Source organism: Megalopta genalis, unplaced genomic scaffold (genome assembly GCF_051020955.1).
Source record: "Megalopta genalis isolate 19385.01 unplaced genomic scaffold, iyMegGena1_principal scaffold0066, whole genome shotgun sequence".
Classification (NCBI taxonomy): Eukaryota; Metazoa; Arthropoda; class Insecta; order Hymenoptera; family Halictidae; genus Megalopta; species Megalopta genalis.
In genome coordinates this window covers 251,905-269,150 of record NW_027476135.1, presented here as the reverse complement: position 1 = coordinate 269,150, position 17,246 = coordinate 251,905, and positions in this window count along the sequence as shown.

The window sequence follows — 17,246 nt, the reverse complement described above, 5'->3', positions numbered from 1 at the left end:
ACTAGGATCGATGCTCCCTGGAAGTAGAAATATCCAGTGACTGTCAGACACGGTACAAATAACGATCTCAATAAATTTTCGTGCTCGACTCTTTTGCTCGCGTACAGTCATTCGATTTATACCGTATCTCTGACTATGAAAGTTCATCGACACGTTTGGTCGAACGAAAGGCCAAATATTTTTGCGTTCTGGTGTTCACGCCGTGACTTCCGGCCAGGGAAATGCCATAACGACGTATCTTCCTTCGGCTAAAAATCGACAAGAGGTCCATTTAGGACGAAAAGGTTTACTTTTGTAATATTCTGATATAAAAATAGTTTATTATCTAAGAATTTCATATTGAGTTCTCTGATGGATGATAATATATTTAAATAATACAATGATTAGATGATAAAACGTTTCGATAGCAGAATATTGGAATAATAAATGGTCTGATAAGACAATACAAGATGTATAAATTATAAAAGAGTAAAATATATATTTGGTATCTCTGTGCACACCATTTTAATTTTCTATTATATAAATATCGTCAGTATAGTCAAGCTTGAACGATAATAATTACTGGTTTTATTGACATACTGACGATATTTATAGGAAATAGAAATGGTGTGCACAAAGATACCGAATAGATTTTTTACTCTTTTATAATTTATACATCTTGTATTGTCTTATCAGACCACTTATTTTTGCAATATTCTGCTATCCAAACGTTTCATCATCTAATCATTGTATTATTTAAATATATTACCATACAGCAGAGAACTCGAATGAAATTCTTCCATCATAAACTATTTTTGGGTCAGTATATTACAAAAATAAGTAAATATCCATTGGATATCCATACTTGAACGATAATAATTACTGGTTTTTATTAGCATACTGACGATATATATAGAAAATAAAAATAGTGAGCACAAAGGTTCCAAAAAGATTTTTACCTCTTTAATAATTTATATATCTCGTACTGTCTTATCAGACCATTTATTTTTGCAATATTCGGCTATCCAAACGTTTTATCACATAATCATTATATTATTCAAATATATTATCATCTAGCAGAGAAGTCGAATGAAATGCTTAGATAATAATCTATTTTTGTGTCAGAATATAACAAAAGTAAACCTTCAAATAAGGAAGTACTATATTTGACCACTAGGTTATAAGAATTATCAAGAACCGATATACTTAAAAAATGATAAAGTAAGTAACAGCTTCAAGGAAACAAATAATCGCGGGCCAGAAACTGATCGCGACTAACTAAGATCAGAGTTACCGGGTACTATTCAGACTGTTCGGGGCATGGTACACCGAATCTTGATACAGATATAATTACAGAGTCATCCGATATTATTTACTCTCAGCCCCGTGCATTCATCCGATACGATTCAGGTAAGGTATTGTTATTCGATATGCGTAGTTCATTGGGGACACAGAAGGAGCCGACAAACGCAACCGTTCGTTCGGACCAACACAGAACTGCATAATCTATAGCCTATAGCATAGAATATGTAGATTCTATACCATCGACCTGGCTGCTATTTATGACGATCCTAGAGTGCCCAGATTTTTTTTAGCGAACTTTCAAGAGTTACCTCGCATGCGCGAAGTCGTAGAGCATCTTAGGGATTTCAGGATATTCTGGATATCCTAGTATTCCCTGTCCAGGATGGTCCCGAGGTCTTCGAAGCTTCTATGGAGTCCCCAACTTGCGAAATCCTTGAAATCCCTGATACTCGATTAGACCTGTTCGATACACGAAACCCCGGAAGTCGAGGTCCATAAGACTTTGCTCAGACCCCACATGTGTCAGATTGTGCTATTATTTCCCGGTTCGAATGGTATCGCGGCGGTCTTTACTGAAAGTACACAAAAGCGGAGTGGAGCAGCAGTTCGGATTGCCAGCCGAATTACCAGACTTGGTTATTGATAGAAACACACGTGCGTTAGTGAAATAATTTGCCCAGTCAAGTATATGAAAGAGCATGGTATTTAATAGCAAGTATACATAATGTAGTAGACATTACTACTTTCTTTGTCTTTTTAAGCAGGCTGAACTAAACGAATAACAAGTATAACGTTTGTATTTTATTGCGTGGGTATTATGTTCGTTATCAAGTTGGGTGAAACTCTCGACATACTTTTCTAAAGACAGTACTCCATACAGTACAAAACTAGCACTGGAATACCTCTGTTTCTTTTTTAATATGAAAAAATATTATTAACAGATGTCTCACGGTTAATAAGCTGAAAATGTCTATGAAACTGATATTTTTCTTGGTATCTTTCCTTCGAATCATTTCTCTATAAAACGAGATAATTTTTTTTCTTCTGACTTTATTTACTTTAATTCCTAGATACTGATAATGGAAGAATCGAATTTTGTTTCAACTCGTGACTGACTCATTTACTGCACTGCAAATGGTTAAAAACATTCTTGGTAAATCGGAATAATATTTTAAAAACTAACCAATTTACTAAAGTCATTAAACTTTAAAATATTGGGCAAATCTAGCAATCGATTGAAATGATGAAAAAGATTGGAATAATGAATAAGGTTAAAAGCTCATGAAAATTTAGAGAATACTTGTCGTAGATCCCGGTAACACGGACGGCTGAAAATACCATCGAAATCTGTTCTCGACTCGCGTAGTTATCGCATTTCCATCTCGTACGTGCAAGCATTTATCCATCGAATGATTCCGCGACAATATTTCCAGCGGTCGCAGACGATTTACAACAGAAATGCAACGCGACAGAGTCGCATACTAAATTTCAGCCGCATTAAATACCGCGGCGCCGAATGCATGCCGCAGCACCCGCGACATTTATTTCGCGTCGCGCAATCCAATTTGCATCTGTTTCTCTTTACGCGTATCCACTTTTCGCGAACCATTCGAAACGCGCGAATCGGATTTCCGCGGCGAGGGGGGGAGGCGACGCCGAGCCCGGCACCGAACTTTCCAACAAACTCAATTGGGATTTCGTGTATCGTATCCTGGTCGATTAAAGACATGCTTATTATTCGAACGAAGTAATCGAGCTTTCCACGCACGGTTAAAATCCGGACGGCGTGCCGGTGCACGCGTTTCGCCTTTCGGAGTCGCAGCTTAGAAAATTTGCATAACGATATACAGACGTAATTGGAGCCTCTCTAATGCTGTTGTAGGTCAGATGAGCCAATTACTGTGCCTCGTTAGCGGACTCCTGGCGTTCCCACTGCTGAAAACAAATCCAGCAATTTAATGAACAGTTTTGAAGAACTCAAAGGTACAGAGTTTCTCAATAGAGATAACTGTATCAACAAAATTTCCTGTTTACGTTTCTTCTTCTCGAAAATACGATTTGATGATGATTCAGAGATGATTAAAATTTTCAGGTTATGTAGGTTATTTGAACAAATAATCACTGTTTTGTTCTCCGGTAATTTTAATTCGTTTCACCAACACAATTCGTTCACTATTTTCTCGAGTTTTGCTGAAAAATTCACGAAATCGATATAAAAAAGTTCAAACAAATTTTATAGTATTAGAAGAAATTAATTTGAATTTAAGTAGAAATGTTTGGTATATCTTTTTCGATTATGTTATTTATGCTTGAAAATATACAAAAGACGCAGTAATTGGCTAGCTCACAGTAATTGGCTCCAGTGTCCTACACGTTCAATTAGCGAGGCCCCCCTCGGCCTCGCAGTTGGACGAGTCGCAAGTGACCCTCGGGATCCCGTGAGGTCGCCGAAATATTGCCGTAGATCGGACGAAAAAATCGCGCGGCACCTAAAACCGGGAGATATATGTCCACGGATAATATGTGATCATTGCTTTTGCACCCATACTCCTTAGCCCTCCCGCGTTTTACGAGTGGAATTCTTCTTCCGCTCGGCCCCTTTTCCGAGTCCTTGGGGCTGTTCCTCCTAGATCAGCAGTTATCGTTCGTCCGCGCTAAATAAGGCGAACGCTGTGTCGCCGATGAATCGATCAACTCGGTGATCTATGTATCCTTTTTCTTGTCGCTACCGAAATTTGAGTTTTTTAGGCGAGCATTTGACGCGACATCGGCGTTGGAGTCGCCTCTTTGTCGCGCAAACTGTTGCGCGATTGCGTGTCCCTCGGCGACGAAAAGCGCGGTCGCAGCTGCGATAATTATGAACGAATGTGTCGGAAATTTGACGTCGAAGTTTCGCGACACCGCGAGTCAAACCTGAGAATTTTGCGCCCGATTGTTTGAGCCATTAAGCTTACGGCCAAGTGGCGTGCCTTACCCGAAGGATGTAATGTACCATTTGCCTTCAGATTCCGGCAAGCGTGTAACATAATATTCCTTGGAAATTGCACCAGCAAACTTGAATTTTTCACGCGTTTAACGCGCCAACCGCTCTCCAAATTGATGTCGGAGTAGTTAGTTCAAATTGAATCTGAAGTTTCAACACTCTTCCGCAGCGCCGGGAAAGAGGGTATTGATAATTCGCGTTAATCGAAGATTGAACATCATCGATCATACTTTCACTATACTTTGGTCTGTGTATACCTATTTTTACCACGTCACTTTTCTAATCGTTCTAGGGAAAGTTGAGAAGCCGGCTGAGGAAAAGTGATTTAACTTAGAAAATTGTTTCGGATAGAAATTTTAAAAAGTGTCCTCTGACCCATTTCGTAGAAATAATGTTAAACGGAAATTTTGAGAGGTGTCTTTTCTCCCCTTTCGTAGAGATACTATTAAATTAACGTTGTATAAAGTGTCGTTTCACCCATTCCGTAGAAATAATGCTAAACGAAAATTTGATGAAGTGTCGTCTTTAACCCCTTATGTAGAAATACTGTTAAATTAAAATCTCATTTTGACCCCTCTCTCGACTCCTTTCTCAGAAATTAGGCGAAACGAAAACTTTGAAAGATATTTTTGACGCTTCTGTAAAAAAATAAATTAAAATTCAGATTTTTAAATGTGCTTTGGCGGCGGTCGTAGTGTGTGTGCTTGGGTGAGAAAAGGAGAGGGGAGGCGTTTCGTCCGGAGCCCGCTAGAGGATTCATCAGTAAGGCTATCCTAGCGGGCCCTTGCCTTACACGTGGTAGTAGGACGAAGTCTCTGTATATATAGGGATCGAGGCGGATCGGTTACTAGCGGGAAGAGGAGCCCTCTGCTGGCGAGTCTGGAGGTAGCCGCCACAGTGCTTTTCACTATTTTGGTAAAAAGTAGAGTTAATCGAATTGTTCGATTTATTTGCGTTTTCATAAATTCATATTCTTATATAATGACACGCGAATACAATCTCGCAAATAAGTGAGCTTTAAGGATTGCACGAAATCAAGACTGTAATATCGCGTTCGAAAATTTATTAATATTACGTTTCGCTGGTAGTACGACGTGTTTCCCCGAGGTGCCCTTTCGTTCTACTTTATTTCGCACTTCTAGCGCTTCCTGCCGCTTGGGCTTTATCTGGTTCCCTTGTCCTTGTTGTTCGGAAACGAACAGAATCAGGAAAAGTTTCCGCACAGTCTTTTAAGACTTTTAGGACTTCAATATTGTCTCCGAAGTGGCTTATTACTCCTGCGAATAATATCCGTGGTACTGGAAACAGAATTTGCTCCGGCTCTATTTGCTGTTGCGAGGAATTCCTCGAAACTGGAATCAATTCAGAAACACATTGAATATCTGAAGCTTATATTATTATATAAGCTTCGGATATTATAATATCCGATATAATATAATCATTTATATAATAAAATTTAAATTTATATATATTATATAATAATATAAAGCTTATATTATAATATAATATTATATTATTAGAATTTACATGATGCCGTTAAGTCAATCAATTTTTGTGCACTGCAAAAATCAATCGATGGAACAATGCGGTGGTTATAAAAACTGTTGCTCTAATTTCACCGGTAATTACAAACATTTCATTTGCTAAAATAATGCAATTAATTGTTGAACAAACGAACGAAATATTTGTTGTTGGCATTTTTATACTTGTAATTTCATAACGTTAATATTAAACGTCGTCTGTGAAATTCTGTGCTGCATATAGTATTGCAAATGGTTCAAACAAATAATTCTTCCTAAAACGCGTGTATTTATATTCAAATGACATCTCTTACATGGAAATATTTCATATGAAATGTATTTAGACAATATATTGGGTTGGCAACTAAGTAATTGCCAATTTGTTCCATGAAATAAAAAATTTTTTTTTACTTGGAATGCAGTTTAATCTGTAATGTATTTTCCATTTTGTTCGCTGACTTTTTGCCATCTCTATGATAATTTGAAAATTCCACGCTTTCCGGCTAAAAACTGAGTTAAGTGAAATTTTACACCGTCATCATCATTAAAAGTTTTACCACGAAGGGAGTTATTCAGGGATCGAAATAAGTGGTAATCCGATAGCGTGAGATCAGGGCTATATGGTGGGTGCAACATCAATTCCCAACCAATATCCATCAATTTTGGCCGAGTGGACAAAGACATGTGCGGCCTAGCATTGTCCTGCTGAAAAATGACACCTTTACGATTGACCAATTCTAGTCGCTTTTCCTTGACCGCTGCATTCAATTTGTCGAGTTGCTAACATTCACGGATAATAAAAAATAACATAATAATAATAATAATAATGATTTTATAATATAACATTTACGGATATCATAAAAATGGGAGTGAGAGACATCTATAACTGAAATCGGCAATTATTTAGTTGCCAACCCAATAGAATAAAAGATATTGGTTCTATTGTACATTTATGCTATCTTACTCCACAATTATTCGAACCGACAAGCCAAATTTGAGAACACCGTCGAAATTAGTTTTCATTTGGTATTCCCGCGACGACTGCGATTATATGTTTACGACGGCGAAAAAAAAATGGAAAATAAAGGGATTCTAAAAGTTTTCGAATGTTCCGAGTTATACCAGGAACAGAGCGAACTCCACTTATTAGCGGACGTAACCTATCTGTTCGTCCCTGGGATGAGTTACTTTTCCTCTTTCGGACTCTTTTTCAGTTCTCTTCCTACATCTATCCGTTCTGCTTAAACTTTCCGGGCAAGTCCTCAGGGGTTTCGAGCACTTTCCAGCGCTGACTGAACCTCGTGTTATTGTCATATGGATGTAATTCTTTCTTGCTGCGCGAAGTCGACGTGAACTCGATCATGTACGAATAGATTCTGCTGGACCCTTTTCATTCGTGATTTACGCGGTACCCATTCCGGTGCTCGTACATCAGTTTCTCCCTCGATCATTTCACTTTTGCAACGTCCTGTACACTTGCGAGGATCAGTCAATAATTAAGTTAACCTAAAAAATATGGGCAATTTGGGAAGAGATACGCTTAATCGAGCCTCGCGGATCATTTTTATAGCTGCCTGTTGTCGACGATTATGAAAACGATATGTAATCATATGATACATAATTCACCGGAAAGAATGGATCTCATGAAATCCCCCTTATCAGAAGCTCCGCCCGGTTAATTTGAACTTGACATGGTTAATCCTAAACGTGCGGACTGCACGTGGCAGCCCGTATTTTACGGTTCCGCGCGATTTCCGCCATAACTAATTAAACGTCGTATTAGGCTCCGACTTTCTGCCAGTTTCTTTCGACATTAAACACCTTTTCTCATTTATTACTGACTAAAATTTCACGAAATTAAAGTATTTCATTTCATTAAATTACGAATTGCCAAGCAAACTTGTATCTCGTGACTCGCATTTCCAATATTATTACGTTTCGCGGGTATTAATAAAATTAGGAAATTATGACGGATTAGCGTGAAAATCAATTTTCAAATCTGATAATTCAATCATTTTCGATCGCCCATATGTAGACGACGCGGCTGTCAAAGTGTTAAAGTACAAAAAAGAATTTTTAAGAGAAAAATTGACAAAAGATATTTAACTTATCAATTAATTCGTTCGATAAATAAGAGCAAAGTTTGTAATTTACTAATATAAGAAGGGTATACTATTTCCCTTTGTTTTACTGTTCTTCCTTTCACATGTATGTGTAATATTTAATTAATGATCCTTGATTGCAATTGATCCTTGTTTCCAATGTATCATTGTTTATACTTTCTAGTGAGTTTGTTAGTTAACTATTGCTGCTCGTAACTGTACAAGTTGTACGTTAACCTACACCTAAATGAACTAGTGACGTCACGCAGAAGCGTTCTTTCATTCCGGTTCGTTCCTTTTGTTTTCAAGAACACGAATCGAGCCAGCCCAGCACGCTCTAAATTACACTAAAACCACACACAACGTATCTCTTGACTGACTTTCTCAGCTACTTGGTCCCGGCAAACAGTTTTTGTTGGAGGCGGTGGCGGGATCACGTTCAGTTCGCCGAAGATACCGTAAAATTTACAATCAAGATGTTCACCCGAGGAAACGTATATCGAAAGGGATTTGCATTTGAAAGTGTGTATTCTGACACCGAAATTAGGCTGTTCATAGTTCGTACATCAAAGTTCAGCCGGCGAAGTTCCCATCTCGTCTCGGAACTCCCCATCGCGTGCGCGCGGGAACAGATTTACGTTCCGAAATTTCGCGGAAACTGCAACCGTCAGCGAAAGTTCGACGGCTCCGGTCCTCGAAACGTGACCAAATAAAAGTCTGTGTGTTTGACGAAAGCGGGGATCCCGGAATTCGCGTTAACGCTTTTCATTAAAAATCGACGTCAACCTGGCAACGGTTGATGATCACTTGCGAAACGGTATATCTCGCCGCGGTTGCAGATCCGGAAAGTCATTACAACTTGACACACTTTTACAATGTTTTTTACGAGTGCTGCATTAGAGCCTGCACGTCACGTGTATCCTGTCTTACAAACGACGACTGTTCATATAGGGTGTCTCGTGAAAACGAAGCGAGAATACTGTCTATGGGATCGATGACCGAGAACCATGTTAGTTCGGAAATTATTCACACTAAATAGAGCACTCGAAGTGACTGACCTGCGTTATTTAAAAAAAATGACATTACTGCATTTATTTAAACTTACTAAAGAAAATGTAGTTAATTATTTTCTGCGAAAGTAAAATAGATTTTCTACGTTTTTAAAAGGAAAAGTGAGAAACCGATTATTATTACTATGAACAGGGTTTGATAGATTTAGTGTTAAAACGTGATTTCAGAGATCAAGCTAAGATGGTGAGTGTCTTTTTTTATTATTGTTGATGCCACAGATCCACACTTATATGTTAGTACGTTACTTGTGTATATAATTATTATTAATAGTTCACCATGATATAAAGCAGGCAAAGAACAATAAAGTAAATTATTCTTGAACTTGTACAATTTAGAAGAATTTCACATTACAAATTGATGAATTAGTAAACGCAATATTAAAATATTGCAAAATTAAAATATTGCAATAAAATGAAACGCTTGAGCCACCTTGTACTGCTCATCTCTGGCAAACCTCTGGAAAAACATTCGATGAAACAAACCGTGCATTTGCAAAATTAATTATCAACGTATCGGTTGCAGAAAATATTTTTATTAGCGCTAAAAGCCGGTTCAACAATAACAGCTCCGCTCGCACAAATATATTAAACGTATTGACAACGGTTCCGCGAATGTGGGCCGGGTAAATACCATAATGAACAATATATACGAGAACAGTAGCGAACCAACGTGGAGAAATAAGTGGAAAATTCTGAATAGAATTTTTCCCAGAATCCCTTCATATTGCTCAATTGAATACGGATTTTAACTAGGCCTGCGAGTCGTTCTATACGATTTCATTTGCAGCTTTGCACGAAAATGACAAATTACATTTTATACCCATTGTCGCTTGACAAATTTCTGTTTTCGCGCTCTGCGATTTATCTCTGTTATTTCCTGATGTGGAAAAAATGTACGAAAATAGTTGTTGGTGCAAATTTTTGGGAAAATTTAGACAATTTTCAATTTCGTAGTTCCCTTGGAATTATTTCGAATTTTCTGCGCGGAGTTATTTTTAAGGCTGCTTTTTTAAACAGCTTTAATAATACGATGGTAAAAGGCAATCGGTATTATTAAAAAACACGAGAAAATAACATTGTAGTTTCGTCATTATTTTGCATCTAGAGATTCATATTTTCTAGTTTCGAGTTTCCAGTTCTTGTATAATGGTGCACAAAATTCGAGCGAACAGAGGGTTTACAGAAATACGCGAAATCTTAATGAACTAATAGCAAATGAAGATATGGTGATAATTTATTGCGTGCATTTAACGGCGTCTTTCGCCAATATTTTTTTCTATTTATTTAATGGCGCTTCGTTCAATTAAGCTCACATGTATTAACCATTTATAATCGAATTGTTCGGATAGTTGTAAGCGAATAACGGCTCGGTTTGCATATCAAACAAAGTAGCAATATGCTCGATCCAGTATAATCGTTGATCTCCGGTAAAAAAATTGTCGTCGGGTCAATTATCTCGCGTGATGTTGGCGAGATCAATTGCTCGTTTCATCGGTTGCGCCCGTTTGCGGAATAACGATTTATCGGCGGATTGCGCACCGGGTGACGTTTATCAGGATAATAATTAATCGAAGGATGGCGTAAATGAATAATGGACTTCCGAAACCGTTGGCATTAAAGTGACACCGTCCGGACGTTTGCTATTCTTGGAATCTCCGCAACGCGTAAATCGTAGGAATGGCCGCCTCTATCTGTTAGTGTTTCAGAAGTCAGACGCAACAATCGAAACGATAAACCAAAAAATTTTGCTTTCTCGTGTCTACGATAATCGCTCTTGGAAGCTGTAGAGTCGAATACGGAGATTTCGTAAAATCTTGCATATAATTTTTGGTCGGATTAGTATACTCAGTAAGTATAGCGTTGTGTAATTGAAAATGGAAACATTACAACTACAAAAACAACTAAACATAAGAATCTAATTAGTTTCGAAGATAATTTTCGAGACGCCGCACATTCCAGAGGGTTGTTTCAACCCTCTCGAATTCAAGTATCACTTAACTTTCCTGCTATATTTGCTTTTAACAACAGAAACCTGGACGGAGTACGTGAGAATTGAAGGTATGCAGTCGGGCGAAATCCCTGGTGGGGAAAATGAAGCGGGATAAAGCATACATTCAATATTACAAAGTTCCGGGGTAACATTCCTGCGGCACGGAGGAAACACCATGGTTAAACAAATCGGAAGTCGCGGGCAACACAACGTTTCCCATTGAAAACTGGAGCAAAATTCAAGGGAGAATTTTAAGGGACGTGTCACTCACAGTGTCGCTAAGGTAAGGACCACTCAGGCAAAAGTAAACGAGCAGAAAACAACAGATTTCTTTAAAAAGCAGAGAGCAAAGAAATAGACGTGCAGCAGGAAGAACATAAGGTAAAGACACTTTGCATCAGAGAAAATAGTATCGTGCAACATTTCCGTCGTCGTCGTCGTCTGTGCCGTCGGGGCTCTGTAAAAGCCATTTACGTTCAACTTGGACGGGTAGATGTACATGCGTAGAGGAGAAGATAGAGATACAAGCGTAGAGGTAGATGTAGAGGTACATGCGTAGAGGTAGAGGTAGAGGTACATGCGCTGAAGTCGAGGTGTAGGTAGAGGTACACGCATAGAAGTAGAGATAGAGGAACATACGTAGTGGTACAGGTAGTGATACAGGCGTAGAGTTAGAGGTAGAGGTACATGCAAAGAGGTAGAGGTAGAGGCGTAGTGGTAGAGTACATGAACCTCTATCTCTACCCTTGCGCCTGGTACCTCTACCTCTACCTCTACGTATGTGCGTCTACCACTACCTCTACCTCTACCTCGAGCTCTGTGCATGTACCTCTACTTCTACCTCTACGCATGTAACTCTACCACTACCTCTACACATGTACCTCTTACTCTACCCCGACGCATGTACCCCTAACTCTAACCCGACGCACGTACCACTACCTCTACGCAAGTACCTCTACCTCTACCTCTACGCATGTACAACTAACTCTACCGCTACGCATGTACCTCTACCTCTATGCATGTACCTGTACCTCTACTTCTACGCCTGTACCACTACCTATACATCTACCTCTACCCTTGCGCCCGGTACCTCTACCTCTACCTCTACGTCTGTACGTCTACCTCTACCTCTACCTCTAGCTCTACCTCTACCTCTACGTCTATCTCTACTCTACCTCTACCGCTACGGCTGTACCTCTACCTCTACCACTACCTCTATGCCTATACCTCTACCTATACACCTGTACAACTACCTCTACTTCTACGCCTGTACCTCTAACTCTACTTCTACGCATGTACCTCTAACTCTAAACCGACGCATGTACCTCTACCTCTATGCATGTACCTCAAACGCTACCTCTACGCATGTACCTCTACCTCTACCGCTACGTATGTGCCTCTATCTCTATCTCTACCTCCACCTGTTACTTCCATCCACCTTACCAACCTCCACCTTTACGTTGTTTCACTTCGTTTCGCATTCATCATTTATGCTTTGTTTTTAGGTTGTTTTATATTGTTTTACGTTGCTGTACGTTGCGTCAAGTTGTTTTTTTTGTTTCGCATTGACGATTTACATTATTTTACTTTGATTTTATATTGGTTTACGTTGCTTTACCTTGCTATACGTTGTTTTAAGTTGTCTCACGTTGTTTTTTAAATAGTATTACGTTGTTCTACGTTGTTATACATTGTTTTTACGTCGACTTATACTGTTTTACATTGGTTTATGTTGTGTTACGTTCTTTTACTTTGTTTCGCATTCATGATTTACGTTGTTTTACAATGATTTACGTTGTTTTCTTTGTTTGGCGTTGTTTTTAAAAGAGTATAGCTTTGGTTTACGTTGTTATACATTGTTTTTCGTTGTTTTATTTTGTTTTACATAGCTTCACGTTGTGTTACGTTGTTTTCCTTTGTTTCGCATATATGGTTTATGTTTTTTCTCGGTATTTTACCATGTCTTTCTTTGTTTCGCTATGTTAACAAACGTTGTTTTACGTTGATTGACATTGTTTTTACGTTGTTTTACTTTGTTTTGCCTTGCTTTTCGTTGTTTTACGTTTTCTCACGTTGTTGTTTAAAACAGTATTACGTTGTTCTACGTTGTTATACATTGTTTTTACGTTCTTTTATACTGTTTTACATTGGTTTATGTTGTGTTTCGTACTTTTACTTTGTTTCGCATTCATGATTTACGTTGTTTTACGATGATTTACGTTGTTTTCTTTGTTTGGCGTTGTTTTTAAACCCATATTGTTGTGTTTTACGTTGTTATACATTGCTTTTACGTTGTTCTATGTTTTACGTTATTTTACGTTGTTATACATTGTTTTTACGTTGTTTTACATTTTTTTACATTATTTTACGTTGTTTTACTTTTTTTTATCGTTGTTTTACGTTATTTTACCTTTCTTTACGTTGTTTTACGTTGTCTCACGTTGTTGTTTAAAACAGTATTACGTAGGTCTACGTTGCTACAGTATGCTTTTACGACGTTTAATTATTTTTACATTATCTAACGTTGCTTTACTTTATTTCTACGTTGTTTTACGTTGTTTTACGTTGTTTTACCTTGCTTTACGTTGTTTTACGTTGTCTCAAGATGTTGTTTAAAACAGTATTACGTTGTTCTATCATTGCTTTACCTTGTTTTATTTTGTTTTACATAGCTTTACGTTGTGTGACGTTGTTTTACTTTGTTTCGCATATATGATTTATGTTTTTCACGTCGTTTTACCTTGTTTTTCTTTGTTTCGCGTTAATGATTATCGTTTTCTACATTGTTTTGCTTGTTTTTCTTTGTTTCGCTATAATGATTTACGTTGTTTTACTTTGTTTTTACGTTGTAGTACATTATTTTACCTTCCTTTACGTTTATTTACGCTTTCTCACGTTGTTGATTAAACAACCTCGATTATTACGTAAAACAAGCTAAAACAACATAAAAACGTCGTAAAAACAAAATAAAACAACGTAAAACAACGTAAATTATCAATGCAAAACAAAGAAAAAGTTAGTAAAACAACGTAGAGCAATGTAAAACAATATAAAACAACGTAACAACAATGTATAACAACGTAGAACAACGTAATACGGTTTTAAAAAACAACGTGAGACAACGTAAAAAAACTTAAAACAAGATAAAACAAAGTAAAACAACGTAAATCAACGTAAATCATCAATGCGAGGCGAGCAAAACAACGTAACACAACGCAAAGCAATGTAAAATGATATAAAACAACATAAAAATAATGTATAACAATGTAGCCCAATGTAATACGGTTTTAAACATCAACGTGAGACAACGTAAAACAACGTAAAGAAGGTAAAACAACATAAAACAACAGGAAAACAAAGTAAAACAACGTGAATTAATGTAAATCATCAGTGCGAAACAAACGAAAGCAAGATAAAACAACGTAAAACAATGTAAATCATCTATGCGAAACAAAGTAAAACAACTCAACACAACGACAAGCAATGTGAAACTCTATAAAACATTGTAAAAACAACGTATAACAACGTAGAACAACGTAATATTGGTTTAAGCAACAGCGTGAGGCAACGTAAAACAACGTAAGACAAGGTAAAACAACGTAACATAGCGTAAAGTAATGTAAAACAATATAAAACAACGTAAAAACAATGTACAACAACGTAGAACAACGTAATACGGTTTTGAACAACAACGTGAGACAGTGTAAAACAACGTACAGCAAGGTAAAACAACGTGAACCAACGTCAAAACAAAGCAAAACAACGTAAAAGAACGTAAATCATCTATGCGAAACAAAGTAAAACAACGTAACACGTAAAGTAATGTAAAACAGTATAAAACAATGTAAAAACAATGTATAGCAACGTAATACTGTTTTAAACCACAACGCGAAACAAAGCAAACTACGTAAAGCATCGTCAAACATTTTAAATCGTCAATGCAAAACAAAGTAAATCAACGTAACACAACGTAAAGCAATGTAAAACAATATAAAATAACGTAAAAACAATGTATAGAAACGTAAAACAACCTAATACTCTTTTAAACAACGACGTGAGACAACGGGAAACAACGTAAATCAAGGTAAAACAACACAAAACAACGTAAAAACAAAGTAATGCAACGTACAACAACGTAATGCGAAACATACGATTAAGAAACAACCCACGTGATCAAACGATCTAGTTTCAAATCTATGCGAATTAGAATATTTATCTACAAATTTACGCAGAACACGTGATTTAGCTACAAATCAATGCGAAATATATGATGTAGCTTCAAATGCATACCAGACAAACGAATTTAACTTCAAATTGATGCGAAACACGTGATTTAGATTCAAATTCATGCAAAACACATGATTTAGCTTCAAATTCATGCGAAACCTGAAGATTTATCTTCAAATCTATGGAAAGAAACGATTAAGCTACAAATCCATGCGAAATAAACGATTTATCTACAAATCCATACGGACCAAACGATTAGCTTCAAATGCATGCGAAATAGAAGATTTATCTTTAAATTCATCCGAATAAACGATTTAGCTTCAAATGCATACAATATAAATGATATAGGTTCAAATCCATGCGAAACAAACGATCTAGGGTCAAATCTATGCGACATAGATATCTTCGCTTCAAACTCAGGCGACATACACGATTTAGCTTCAAATCTATGCAAAATAGAAAATTTTGCTTCAAATCTATGCGAAATAAAAGATTTCTCTTCAAATTGATGCGACACAAACTATTTAGTTTCAAATTCATGCGGAACATACGATTTAGCTACAAATCCATGCGAAATAGAAGATTTAGCTTCCAATCCATGCGAATCAAAAGATTAAGATTCAATTCCACGCAAAACACACGATATAGTTTCAAATTCATGCGAAACATACGATTTAGCTTCAAATCCATGCGAAACACATGATATAGCTTAAAATCCATGCGAAATACATGATGTAGCTTCAAATGCATACCAAACAAACGGTTTAACTTCAAATTGATACGAAACACGTGATTTAGATTCACATTTAAGCGAAACACATGATTTCTCTTCAAATTCATGCAAAACACATGATTTAGCTCAAAATCCATGCCAAATGGAAGGTTTAGATTCAAATCCATGCGAAATAGACGATTTAGCTGCAAATCCAAGCGAAACAAACGATCTACCTTCAAATCTTTGCGAAATAGATGACTTGGCTTCAAATTCATGCGACACAAACGATTTAGTTTCAAATTCATGCGGAATACATGATTAGCTTCAAACCCATGCGAAATAGAAGATTTATCTTCAAATTCATGAGAAATAAACGATTTAGCTTCAAATGCATACGCGATACAAACGATATAGGTTCAAATCCATCCGAAACAAACGATTTATCTTCAAATCTATGCGAAATACATGATTTAGCTTCACATCCATGCGAAATAGAATATTTAGTTTCAAATCTATGCGACACAAATGATTAAGCTACAAATCCATGCGAAACAAACGATCTAGCTTCAAATCTACGAGAAATAGAAGTTTGGCGGCGGTTCAAAGTGTCGTTGTCGTGGAAAGGAGAGGGGACACGTTTCGTCCGGGGCCCGCTAGAGGACTCATCAGTAAGGCTATCCTAGCGGGCCCTTGCCTTAGACGTAGGGGTAGGACGAAGTCTCTGTGTATATATAGGAATCGAGGCTGATCGGCTACTAGCGGGAAGAGGAGCCCTCTACTGGCGGGTCTGGAGGTAGCCGCCACAGAAGACTTGGCTTCAAATTCATGCGAAACAAACGATTTAAATTCAAATTCATTTGGAACACATGATTTAGCTTAAAATCCATGCGAAGTACATGATGTAGCTTCAAATGCATACCAAACAAACGATTTAACTTCAAATTGATACGAAACACGTGATTTAGATTCAAATTTAAACGAAACACATGTATGTCAAAACGACCCCGGTTGCAATTAACTCTTTGAACGCTGCATTTATATACTTTTGAAAGACGGCTGGCGAATTACATAACCCAAACGGAACCTTTAAAAATTCATAATGACCGGTGGGAGTTACGGGGGCGGTATATTTTCTGCTATTCTCATTAATGGGAACATAAAAAGATCCATTTCTGAGATCCAACGTACTAAATACTTTCGCGCCTTCTAATAAATCCTATTGATCCTCTATCAAAGGTAGGGGATATCTATCTTTTACCATTTTTTTTATTAAGCTGTGTGTAGCCAATACAAATTCTAGTTGTGCCATCCTTCTTCTTTACTAGTACAATTGGACTTGCGTAATCTGAACAAGA